Source organism: Erpetoichthys calabaricus, chromosome 2 (assembly GCF_900747795.2).
Source record: "Erpetoichthys calabaricus chromosome 2, fErpCal1.3, whole genome shotgun sequence".
Taxonomy (NCBI): domain Eukaryota; kingdom Metazoa; phylum Chordata; class Cladistia; order Polypteriformes; family Polypteridae; genus Erpetoichthys; species Erpetoichthys calabaricus.
The window spans coordinates 73840064-73852653 of NC_041395.2; the positions used below are offsets into that span (position 1 = coordinate 73840064).

At 44.0% G+C, this 12590-nt stretch overlaps 1 protein-coding gene across 1 annotated transcript in view; it reads left to right on the top strand.

The window, feature by feature from the left end:
* Nucleotides 1–2946: 2946 nt before the first annotated feature.
* The window catches only part of LOC114645974 (alpha-1,6-mannosyl-glycoprotein 4-beta-N-acetylglucosaminyltransferase-like), a 53337-nt gene continuing 43693 nt past the window's right edge, over nt 2947–12590 (top strand). Inside the window, exon 1 of the mRNA XM_028793919.2 lies at nt 2947–3093. The gene's annotated coding sequence lies outside the window, so the exon portion shown is untranslated. The remainder of the gene's footprint in view (nt 3094–12590) is intronic.

The following is a 12590-nucleotide window of genomic DNA, read 5'->3' on the forward strand; positions in this document are numbered from 1 at the left end:
GAACGCTAAGGAGAAGTGGACTTTGTGCTGCTTGTCGCTCTGCGTGTCAATAATTTAAAAGCCTGTACAGCACCTATTTTCCTGTCTCACTGTCTTGTCTTGCGTGAAGTTAAAATATTTTATAATAGTGAGATGTTACTCATATCCTTAGCCCGACATCCACATATCATATGTGTTAACAAAGTGTGTTTTATAAGTTTACATGTGTTTAAAGCATGTGGGATGGGTATTTTAAGGCTTAAACTATAAAAATGTTTATTTATATGGTCTTTCTATATCGCGGATTTTCTCCTGTTGCTGATGGGTCTGGAACATAACTTCCGCGATAGGCGGGCAATTACTTGTATTTAAAAACCCGCGAAGTTGTGAATCCGCGAAAAGTGAACCGCGAAGTAGCGAGGGATTACTGTACAAGCACTTTTCTACTTAGTCACCTTACTTTGCGATGCAATTTTCACAGCGTTGTACTAACTTTTTAATGGCCAATTACTACTCCCCCGCCTTCACCGTTTCCAAAGAAAATATAAAAGTGCAGAAACTTTTTGAAAGTCCCTCGTAAAAAGGGTGATGGGGATGATCCAAATAACGCTAGACCAATAAGATTAATGTGCATCATGGGTCAACTAATGAAAGGAATTATTAAGGAAAGGATGGAGCAGCACAGGTCAAGTGCCACGAGTGTTAGGGAACATTCAACACAGGTTCAGATAGGGGAGGTCATGTTTTACTAATACGCAGGAATTCTATGAGGAAGCAACAAAAGGATATGATCGGAGAGGTGTGTATGATTTTATTTTTCTGGATTTTCAGAAAGCTTTTGATAAGGTGCCACATGAGAGGTTAGTGATCAAACTAAAACGAGTGGGATTTCAAGGTGTAAGTGTAGGAGGGTACAAAATTGGGTTAAACACCCAAAGTAAAAAGTTATGGTGGGGGAAACATTTTTAGAAGTAGGTGATGTTTAATGCGATGTCCCTCAGAGAGCAATGTTGCTTTGTTAATATTTAGAAATTGTACATTTATTTATAATTTCATCCATTGATCAAGCTGGTTAAATTTACCTGCAGAGAGGTGAGATTGTGTTGGTTTGGACATGTGCAGAGGAGACATGCTGGGTATATTGGGAGAAGGATGTTAAGGATAGAGCTGCCAGGCAAGAGCAAAAGAAGAAGGCCAAAGAGAAGGTTTATGGATGTGGTGAGAGAGGACATGCAGGTGATGGGTGTAACAGAGCAAGATGCAGAGAACAGAAAGATATGGAAGAAGAGGATCCGCTGTGGCGACCCCTAACGGGAGCAGCCGAAAGAAGAAGACGACAGGTAATTAACAAATTAAAGGAGCTCACCTAATACTCTTAAAACCACTCAACATCAATTCATGATCAAGGGGTCCTTGGCCTTCCAGTAGCATTGGGCACAAGGCAGAAGAAGTCGTCAGTCTGTATCAAGGGCCTCTCACACTCCCTGCACTCTCACTCAATTGGAATTAACCCTACCCACACGTGATACAAGATATTATGTCCAACTGAGGTTCTTCTACTCTAAGTTAATTAACATCAGAATATTACAAACATTTTGACATGAATAGGCTATTGAGTCCAGCAAAGCTCACCAAAAAACATCAAGTCAAGTTTTGATTGTCTCTAAAATTCTGCTCTACTTGTTAATTCATTTCATGTGTCTATGGTTCTCTGTGTGAATAAAGCTTTCTAGTATTTGAATAAAATTTACCCTTAGCAAGTTTCCAACCGTGTGAGTAATGGTGAAGGTGACCCTCGAGTAAACTCTTTGACTGTGATTTTCATAAACTGACTCAAAATGCAAAAAAAAAAAAAAATCATTTGACTGAAAATGTTAGTCTAAGGTACAGTAGCCTGTCCCAATTCAGGGAGTGATGAGGTGGTCGGGTTGCGGTGTGTCCACCACTCATCATGTTTAAAAATGCACCTTTGTGAGATAAGTGGCGTGAATTACTCGAGTAGGCGAAGAAAGCCTAGATATGGACAAGGTAAAAAGATATTGTAACCACAAGGGGGTGCCACTGAGCCCAGTACCTCAGACACAATAGACAGATAGATAGACAGATAGATAGTTTATTAATCCCAAGGGGAAATTCACAATTCTACCCAACACAGTCCTGGGTTCAAATAAAGGATATGTATTTGTCACCAATACTTTTCAGGTGAACACAGTCAATACTGACACAAGTATAAATCAAATGAATGCTCTCTTCAGTCTCTCCTTCTCCTTTTAGTGAGTGTCACCCACTGCCTCCCGACTCTGACACTCTTCGGTAAGACGGCCTGTTGGGAGTACTTCCAGGTCTTGTGAAGATCAAGCAGGTCCTCTACTGGCAGCACCATCTAGCAGCACCAAACGACCCTGACAGATATTGTGCTTCTAAACTTCAAATCCCATGCATCTCTGTGGGGGACCCAAAGTGAGATGATTCAAGAGGGATACTGCCACATATTGTATGGGGGGAATGAACTTCTCCCAGCCAGTGGGTAGTCTGAGGAGCACGGCGTAAAATTATATACTGTATGATAAAAATCATATGCCAGTCCTAGTTGCCAGATCTCAAAGGAACACTTATCAGAGATTGTGGAGTGGCACCAGACACACTCTTGTCCACCCCTTTCGCCAAAGAACAAATGATGGGTGCTGTTGTGTCACTTCTGTGTGGTTTCAGACACTTCTGGATTTAAGGTGCACTGGAGGTCTTTTAGCAGCACCTGGGGGCCAAATAATCTAGAGAGACAATTTAAAAATGGGGCTTCCTTTATTTGAAACGTTACCTGAACTTACCAGTGTAGACGTTGAAACTAAAAATGCACTTACTGATAAAGCAGCCTAACAGTTCCATTGCGAAATGAGCACTTAACCTGAGCCAGGTGAGCTGAGAGGCAAAGCAGCCGCCCCACCCACTCATCCCTCAAGGCAAGGCAGGCTGGTCACATCTCTTCCTGATCAGACGTACGAGAGGAGCAGGAGGCAGCACACTGTGCAGGGACTCGGCAAGGCAGATTAAAAGCAACCTATTCATCTGGCATGGTGTCAGGGTGGCAGGATCGGGACAGTGCTCTCCTCAGAGGTACAGTAAAAGCTTAGCTTCATTTTGATTTTACTTTCAACACTAAAAAGAAGCATGGCAGCCTTAATTTTTTTTGATAGAATTACCTGTAGGACTTGAACTGTCTGTTCATTCTTTGTCTTTAGGGCAGCGCTGCCATTTAAGAGGACAGTGTTCTCCTAGAGCCCATGAGTGGCTTTTTCCACATGTTAGTGTACTGTAAACTGTCAGTAGCTCCAGCACCTTGGGGTATGTTTACTGTTTCATCCAAAACGTTCATCAAAACATGAAGCAGAATCAAGAATCAGGCGGAAATAAGTAAGTCACTGGCGCCCCATCCAGAGTCAGTTCTGCATTATACTCAGTGCTGATGGGATAAGCTTCGGCTCTCAGGTCCCAGAGCTGGATTAAGGGACTCTGATAATGGATGGGTGGATATGAGTAATGCAGGCACAGATCATGAATAAAGGATGTCGAAAGTCCCACACACAGATTGTGTTTCACAGCAAGACACCCATGGCTTTCTGATTTTTCTATTTGACATCAATTCGTGAAGCCTGTGCCTGAATTCCTGCCCATTCCCGCTTAGCTGCTTTAGGTGTCGCATGCCAGGCTGTCTCAATATTTTCAGAAATTTGCAAAACGGCCGTTCTCTCTCTTTACTGTTTAAGAAACTAAGAACTAATATTTCTCTTCACTGACATGGCTGCTTTAAATCAAATTTCTTCAGATTCTGAAGCTTCCAGTCAGGGTCAGCTTCAACTTTATGGCCGCCTGTGAAATTTGAAAGTATTTTTTTTTCCACACAGAACCATATTCACCTTGCAACACACATTAAAGTTTGTGCTACTGGTGGTGATGTTGTAAGAATAAATATGATGTGCATCCATCCATCCATCCATCCATTATCTAACCCGCTATATCCTAACATAGGGTCACGGGGGGTCTGCTGGAGCCAATACATGGCACAAGGCAGGAAACAAATCCTGAGCAGGGCGCCAGCCCACCGCAGGGCACACGCACACACCAAGCACACACTAGGGACAATTTAGAATTGCCAATGCACCTAACCTGCATGTCTTTGGACTGTGGGAGGAAACCCATGCAGACACGGGGAGAACATGCAAGGGAAGTGAACCCAGGTCTCCTTACTGCAAGGCAGCAGCGCTACCCACTGTGCCACCATAAATAGGGTGTGGTTATTAAAAAAGAATTGTAGCTGTTATCAAGTCAAGAATGACTTAAGGACAATACACAAGTCAGAGGATGTCCACAGTGACATTTCCCAGATGAGTGGCCATGACCCTGAGCTAGAGGGTGGGTTAGTGACGTGATGTTTAATGCCAATTGACAGACTGCCTCTTGGCTCTAGAGTCCTGGGTTCAAGTCCCACAGCTCAATTCTCCTCATCGATTTTTCTGTGGATATTTAATTTTTTTCTTCCAACATTGCAAAAACCTGCAGGACGAGTAAGTTCACTGGTGACTCCATATTGTCACGGTAGCACTTATTGGGTCCTTTCGTGGTTTGCCCGCTGCTACAGGATCAGATTTCACACAACTTTATGTTTTGAATTAGGAAAATGGAGTATGTCTTGTGTGGTAGAGTGTTGTACGGACCATTTTTGTAGTGTAATGGTGACAGTGAATAATGAAGCAGTTTCTTGCTCTTGTACGCCATCCATTGCTTCTCTGGTTGCCTACAACATTAAATTATAAAAAAACTAGCCAACCCGTGGCGTAGCATATGCCGCATAATTATGTATTGATGGGTGAACACTTCCTGAAAGACACAGTTGTCCAAATGAGGTGGGTTTGAGGATACGACTATAGGTGAATGAAAAGATGGAACTCTGGAGAGGGCAACATACAATTGTCCGTGACTGAAAACTGGAGGACCGCCGTCGCGCCTCCACCTCCCAGAGCGAGGGACGGGGCTGGACGGCGCTCGGGCGCAGAGGGCGGAACGTGGGGAGCGGGTAAGGAAACCCATTCCGCCCCCTCCACCCCGGCCCCCCCGCCATTCTAGTCTGCTGATTTCTTAGTCATCGTTCAGTACGCACTGCCTACTCATGTGCCCGCCCCCAACTCCTCACCTGAGTCACTTTTGTCTGTGTACAGTCCACATGCACTTGTGAGTCACGTTGACGTTTCATTTTCCAAACACCGTCTCAATCTCTTTTGTCTCTGCTACAGTCCACATGCACCTCTGAGCCACGTTGACGTTTCATTATTCTTTGCGGTTCCGGCTGCTTTTCTATATACGTATAATCCACCAAGTCACCCGACCATGGTAGTAGGGACGAGGGGTGTGTACAAAGGGCAGTGTCTTAATCAGTGCGAGCGTATGACCCGCACTTACTGGGAATTCCTTGCCACTTGTCACTCTAAGAAGTTGGACGCCGACCGCTCAGGGGTCGCGTAACTATTTAGCAGGAGGGAGTTTCGTTCGTTTTCGGAATTAACAAGACAAATCGCTCCACCAACTAAGAACGGCCATGCACCACCACCCACAGAATGGAGAAAGAGCTATCAATCTGTCAATCCTCTCTGTGTTCGGGCCGGGTGATGTTTTCCTGTGTTGAGTCAAATGAAGCGAATGGCTCCACACCTGGTGGTGCCCTTCTGTCAATTCTTTTAAGTTTCAGCTTTGTAACCATACTCCCCCTGGAACCCAAAGACTTTGGTTACCCGGTTGGCTGCCCGGCAGGTCATGGGAATAACACCGCCGAATTGCCAGTCGTCATCGTTTATGGTTGGTACTACGACGGTCTGTAATTGTCTTCGAACCTCCGACTTTCGTTCTTGATTAATGAAAACATTCTTGGAAAATGCTTTCACTCTCGCTCGAATTGTTGGTCGGTGGGGCTCTGTCTTGCGTGCATCTTGCTTGCCATGGACTTATTGAATTCTTAGAGTTGGTGGGCATGGCTCTGTGAGTTGTCGTCGTATCCCATGGTCTTAGCGCTGGTGGGCAGGTCTCTGAGTTGTTGGCCGTGGCTATGTCGTGCGTATCCCATGGTTGTCTTGCGTGCCCTGTCGGCTTAGTGAATTACATATATAGATAATTCCAGGAAACAGATGGATGGGCATTGTTTGGCCTATTTCATGCAAATATTGTACTTACAGTAACTCAGTAATGATTTTATTTGTTAGAGCCTGGCACTGTGGTTAGTATTGCTGCCTCTTGGATTTGAATATCTTGGCTTTGAATTCATGTGAAATCTGCATGTTCTCTGCACATATGTTAGTGGGAGTCATTGGAAGTGCTAAGGTGGCATTGCCATTGACTGCCACCACAGTTCAGGGTCATGCTGGTCATGGTGGATAGGACTGTCGAGCTTTCTTGGGCTGAATGGCCTGTTCTTTCTTGTCTATATTGTTCTGCAGTTCCAAAGAAAATAACTTTTGAGGATAAAAGGGAAAGCACACACAAATGCCGAGAATGTAGAGATGTTGGAGTCTGGCCTGCAAGTCAGGTTTCTTCAGAAATGGTGTGCTAGAGCAGAGGCCTGCGGCTGCCTGTATTTCACTTGGACTCCAGCGCTCTCATTTCCCAGCTTCTCTCTATTTCTACGTTACTCCACAATCACAGTCTGCTTATGCTAAATGATTGTGGGATGAAGCAAGCATTTACGTGTGTTAGGTGGGGATGAATTCATTCTGTCTATCTTGTAGTTTCATATTTTCTTCCTTGTTATTGTTCAGGTTATTTAAGCCACCATTTGCTATTAAGCACACAAGTGGATAACACTGAAGTATCTTCTGGCCTCGAGCATTCAGTGTTCAGTTGCACCGTTGACCAATCTGCTTATTTTTAATTGTCAGATATAATTAAGAGAGACAACTCCACAGAAAAAATGTGAATTAGAAAGAAAATGATAAAACAGCGCCTCGTAGTTAGGAGACCTGGGTCCGCATCCCTGGTCCTCCCTGCGTCCAAAGACATGCAGGTTAGGTGCATTGGCGATCCTAAATTGTCCCTAGTGTGTGCTTGGTGTGTGTGTGTGTGTGTGTGTGTGTGTGTGCCCTGCGGTGGGCTGGCACCCTGCCCAGGGTTTGTTTCCTGCCTTGCGCACTGTGCTGGCTGAATTTGCCTCCAGCAGACCCCCGTGACCCTGTGTTAGGATATAGCAGGTTGGAAAATGACTGACTGATAAAACAGCATTATGCATTTATATAGGATATCTTCATGTCCATCCATCCATCCATTTTCCAACCCGCTGAATCCGAACACAGGGTCACGGGGGTCTGCTGGAGCCAATCCCAGCCAACACAGGGCACAAGGCAGGGAACCAGTCCTGGGCAGGGTGCCAACCCACCGCAGATCTTCATGTCTTATAAATGTAAATCTCACACTACTGTACTTTTCTGAAAATAAAATGAAAAATGGTCAGATAATTAAGCAATGACGTTATTTCAAGGTACAAATGATTCACTGATTGAGAAGTTGGTTGGGACAAAAACCAGCAGCCATAATGGGCCCATGGACTGAACTTGAGAACACTTGTGCTACTGAACTGAATTGTACTCCATACAAAATGGACATTTATTACTCAGGTCCTTGGTAGGCTTGTGAAGCTCATTATACCCTAAGTTTTTTTCCCCAATCTCCTCTATCAAAGCACGTTGTGATTCCATTCCAAGGTAACTAAAGATAAAGCCATTTGCCTCTATAGAAGCAAAATGCCCTGCAGCACAGCGCAGCATCGTTACGTCAATAAGCCTGCCATCCCACTGAAACTCATTATCGGTCCTTGGCGCTTGGCCTCACTTCAATTAAAGCCGGCATGCAGACAGGATTAAAAACACACTGTGTGATAAACAGGGAGATGCAGTAACATGGTGGTTAGCACTGCCAGCTTGGGGAAAGACTCATCACACAGAGATTTCAAAGGCACAATAATGCTTAACGTGATGCCTCTGGAAAAATTCTGTAGGGAATGACTTATTCAAGATGTCATGCAGTAGCAGATTCCTTCTTCTGAGGCCTTTCAGGTTTCTTGAGGGTCGGTGCCTATGCCGACAACATCAGGCACAAGGAGGGAATCAGGCCATCTAAGAGCCTTCTCCATTACACTGGGACAACTTCACAGGTGCCATTTAATCTAGCATGCGGCACAGTGTGTGCCAGTCCACCCCCAGTCACCCGCACAGACACAGATTTGGGAAAACTCATGTGGATGTGAGGAGAGCATCCGCACTGGAAGTTGCTCGGAGAAGATTTGAACTCAAGCACCCAGAGGCAGCAGCACATCCATCGAGAGAATGCTGAATCCCAAGGATGCAAATGAGCAGACGTTTGATCCACTTTAATCTAAGTTAAGACTGTATAAAGTAACAGAAATAATAATTCTAATTTCATTTCACAGGGGACCCACTGTGTCCAGAATTAACGCTGATCAGCTCCACACGTTAGCTCCTTCAGCAATGGCCAAGTGTTGGTCCTCCACTGGGCAGCTCCATTACACTCAGACAGTTCCTGTTCAGTAGGCAGCCATTTTCATGATGTATCACAAGGATCATCCTTTGAACAAGTCTGCCTAGGCCTTGTGTTGCACCTTGGGATGGTGGACATGGCTAATGGCACGTAAAGTCGGACTGGCTAATTTGGAAAGGGTCAGCTGGATTTTAGCTTGGCCATTTCCTTAGATTTTGGCACATCAGAACAGCCTAGATAAGAACAGGCCACTCTTCCAAAAATCCCCTTAATTCATTCACATCTTCCACAGAGTCTTAATTTGTACAAGATCTGAGGACACTGCCTTAGCTTCTTTGAGTCATCCATTATTATACAGTTAAATATATTCCTGTCTTTTTCTGTATACAGGTGTGTGTTTCTTATTTTGCTGTTACTATTTTACATTTGCAAATTAGGGCACTGTGGCTTTTGTAATCAGTAGATCACTTTAAAGTAGCCAGGTTAAGTCCACTGTGATTTCAAATCTCATGGTAATCCAACCTGAAAATGTCCACGGGGTGAATACTTACTGTACATAAACACGACAATAAACTTGACTTAAAGGAATCTCCCTTGTACAATAAATGAGCTAGACTGCCAAGGTCTGGGTCCTGCCATGACATAGGGTGGCATCAGCTATGACTTTCCACAACTGTATACTGTGTGATGGACGACCTGGTCAACAGAGTGGACTTTTGTCAGGCAGGGACAGGACTAACAGGAGTATGCACTGCCAGGGATGACCTTGGTGTTGTCCTGCCAGTGCAGGTGGTATGCCAGGTGTATGCACTGGTGGAAGAGCTTCAGGCAGGAACATCTTTGAAGAAGAGAGACGGACAATGCCACCCCAAGTTGCTAGAGGTCAACCAACCCTCCTTATAATGTGAAGAGCTTGGGGGAGGTTAAAAGGCATCCCAGACAACAGGGGGTAGGCTGAAGGAGCACGGACCAAAATGGAGAGATTCTGGAGTGTCCCACTTGCACAAGTAAGACTCCCCTGATCCTTGGAATGATTCTGAGGCTTGGCTGGAAGTGACCTGAGGACTCTGGCTGGTGACGACAGGATAGGCCATCTTGCACAGAGAGACAGGAGACGGCACAGGGCTGGTTCATCTGCCGGAATCGTTCTGCCCAGAGAGGCTGTAGGCCTTGTAGTTTCATCCATGTATGTGTTATATGTTCTCTTTCTTCACTTCTCCATTTATTTCTGTTAATAAATCATCACACCGTATTGACTTTAACCCTCCATTATTTGTTTAATTGTGCTCCATCTTTGTGACAAATGGAAAAAAATGTGCAGGTGACAACCATCAGCAGTATGGCTTCAACACTGCAACATATGCAGTCAGATCACATCGAGCTATTAGGGGAAATTTGAAACCACTGCATGGTTTATGTCACAATTGAGTCAGCAATGGATTTCTTGTGTTTTGGTAAAGTTTCCCATTTTGTTTGAAATGGAGTTCAATGTTTTCCAATCTTGCTTTTTTGCACCCGCTTTTTACATTTCTATCCTTGCCATAATGCAGCAGTCAGACGTGGACAGAGCACTGTCAACCACAACAGGACAATTTATCGTAGGGAATCAAGCTTTACAGCATGTCCCAAACACTGAAAATGTGAAGCTTTCACAAAATTGTCCTTAATCCAGCTGAAGGACCAGAAGAAGCTGCCAGGGCCTTCAAAGGCCCACACACACTTTAGAGTTACCGATTAACCTAACGTGAACACCTTTGGGGATGTGGGAGAAAACACCATGAAGTAATATAAAAATATGAAGTTCACAATGCAGTTAGACAAGTAAGGAATCAAGGGAAGATTCCACAGCAAAATGTAACCAGCAGCTGATGGCCACACAGTGTCAGTAACTCGTAAGAACCAAAGACACCTCAACTAAAATCTATAAAAGCTCAATGGTGTAATAGACATTTTTCACATTCAGGACTCAAGCCCGTCTCGAGATCAGGGCTGTCAACTCACATCCCTGAACTGGCTAAGTAGGTCAGAAACCTACATATCTACAGCACTCATGGTAACAGCTGCGTGACTGAAATACTTCACTTATCATTTCAAAACAGACCATTCTAATGCTTAAAAAACAACTGTCAAGAGTTTGATGTTAGTCTTTGTGCACTTTGAGCTCTGTGTCGGTACAACTCATATCATAATAGCATTGTAGCACGAGAATGGGGCAAATTTAGAGGTTAAAGCACCACGAGAGGATTCGTAGGGTATCCTTCAATAAGGGCGCGCACAAAAAGGCGAGCTTCAAAAGGGCGACCTCAATTGAGCGAATGTTTTAATATTCTTGCTTTCGCCTTTTTATATGTTCAATCATTGCCTTTATCTAATAAATTTTCTGTAATAATTTTGTTGCGTTTGCCTTTATTCGCTGCGCCCAATTGAGTTTGCCCTTTTGAAGCTTGCCTTTTTGTGCGTGCCCTTATTGAATAGAACCATTCTCATCGCATCTCGCCTGCCATTCCTGTAATACCAGTCTGGTCCCACGAATGTCACCATTGTTGGCTAATTTCAGCTCATTCCCTAAATTCTTTTACTAACTGCCGTCTAGTTTGTAACAAGATGGACCGGAGTTGTTTGTCTTCGTTTTTGTTTTTTTTATTTTGACTTCCTCTCTAGTTTTCCCTCATTACACTCAAACAAGCGAAAGACACTCCCAAACATGAGTGGCTGTGTCTTAGCATAGCAAGCAAATCTGAAAGGGCAAGACAACTTGGAATTGGCAGGGTCCAAGGAATTGCTTTGTTACATTCAAGACTGGCAGAGTGGAGTAGTGGTGGGGTGATGGACTTTACAGCAAAGGGCCACCAGCTGAGTCCCTGTCTGTATAACCCTGAGCGACTTTGCCTGCATGTGCCCCAGCAGCTTGGTACAGACTGTTGGCATAAAACAGCCACTACAAAGGACAGAACAGTAATAATGTACCTCGACAGGTGCTTTATTTGTGAATCTTCCTTGCCAATACAAAACTCGATCACTCAAAATGTTTGACATGGATTGAGGACCATCATTAATTTATTTTGTCCAAACTTCAGTCTTTATTTTTCTCTCCATTTGGCTTATCTATTCTCTGTGTTTGCGAGTTTCAACAACACAGTAATTACCGACCACAGTACTTATGAGGTCAGTCATGTAACGCCCCAAAAATCACAAAACACTGAAAATGTGAAGCTTTCATAAAATTGTCCTTAATCCAGCTGAAGGACCAGAAGAAGCTGCCAGGGCCTTCAAAGGCCCACACACAGTCACTTTAGAGTTACCGATTAACCTAACGTGAACACCTTTGGGGATGTGGGAGAAAACACCATGAAGTAATATAAAAATATGAAGTTCACAATGCAGTTAGACAAGTAAGGAATCAAGGGAAGATTCCACAGCAAAATGTAACCAGCAGCTGATGGCCACACAGTGTCAGTAACTCGTAAGAACCAAAGACACCTCAACTAAAATCTATAAAAGCTTAATGGCGTAATAGACATTTTTCACATTCAGGACTCAAGCCCGTCTTGAGATCAGGGCTGTCAATACAGCCTCCCTCAACTCACATCCCTGAACTGGCTAAGGAGGTCAGAAACCTACATATCTACAGCACCCATGGTAACAGCTGCGTGATTGAACTACTTCACTTATCATTTCAAAACAGACCATTGTAATGCTTAAAAAACAGCTGTCCAGAGTCCACAGTACTTATGAGGTCAGTCACGTAACGCCCCAAAAATCACAAAATGCTCTGAACGTCAGTCTCAAAACACCCATTGCATGTCTGTGACGATGCAGGGTCAGCTCTATGCTACTATCTGGGTTCTGGGGAGCTCTCGAACCCAACACCGTCGGTAATGCCACCGATGAGCTAGACAGTGAAGACATCAACAACGAAGCAAGGGGATGGTGCAAAAAGTGCAGAGTGCTTTTATTTAAAAACAAAACCAATACGGTGTCCAAATAAATAAGTGCATTGCAGTGAATAAATAAATAATCCAATAAAACAGGTGAAACCGTGGAGGTTAAAAACACAATAGATAAATCCTTTAAAACAA